This window comes from Dipodomys merriami, unplaced genomic scaffold, assembly GCF_024711535.1.
Source record: "Dipodomys merriami isolate MVZ:Mamm:240054 unplaced genomic scaffold, mDipMer1.0.p SCAF_76, whole genome shotgun sequence".
In the NCBI taxonomy this organism is placed as follows: Eukaryota; Metazoa; Chordata; class Mammalia; order Rodentia; family Heteromyidae; genus Dipodomys; species Dipodomys merriami.
The window spans coordinates 797472-798286 of NW_027206357.1; the positions used below are offsets into that span (position 1 = coordinate 797472).

At 29.4% G+C, this 815-nt stretch overlaps 1 pseudogene; it reads left to right on the top strand.

The window, feature by feature from the left end:
• The first annotated feature begins 379 nt into the window (after window positions 1-379).
• LOC138818448 (U6 spliceosomal RNA) lies at window positions 380-476 on the top strand (annotated as a pseudogene).
• Window positions 477-815: the final 339 nt, after the last annotated feature.

The following is an 815-nucleotide window of genomic DNA, read 5'->3' on the forward strand; positions in this document are numbered from 1 at the left end:
TGGGAATATGTCAACTGCAGAAGGTTAGAAGTAGCTCTTAAGCAAGGCTTACTTTGAATCCATTAGCTCCACAAAGCTATTTCAGTTGGATCAATTAGTATATGAAAAAGCCATCACCTTTGGACCTAGCAATAAATTATTGAAAGTATGATCAAATTCCAAATGAAAAAGACTTAAAATTGTCATTGACAAAAAAAATTTGCAAATGTGAGCATTAAGATGAACAATATATTTTTTTCCACTATTCACAGAATTTTAGGGAAATAAGATCAGTAGCATTGTGAGGAACAATATAGTTTCCTTATTACAAGTAGGCAACCGTAGATATAAGTCTGTATAAAGATTGCATCATGAACTGCTTAAATTTGGAAGATACTACATGCTTCAGCAGCAGGTATTCCCAAATTACAATACAGAGATTAACATGGCAATTGCACAAGGATGATATGAAAATTTGTGAAGTATTCCGTATTTTTCTTTCTTCAGATGCAAGAAATGAAAAACAGTTATTAAAAAGTTGATTACAAAATAACAAGTGTAACAACACACGTAATTCATATAATTAAATTTAGTTTGACATCAGTGTATTAAATCTTCACCTCAGAAAGGCTTTTACATACCATAAACTTTACAAAACTTTTGAAATTAGACAACATTTTCATTTTATCCCAAAGAAAAATAATATTAGGACCTAGGAAAAAAAGTAATCTAAAACTTTCTATATGGAATACAATCTGAAAGGACACATTATACAAACATAGAATATTTTAAAATATTCTTTTTCAGACAAGCACCAGAAATACTTTAGTTTCTGT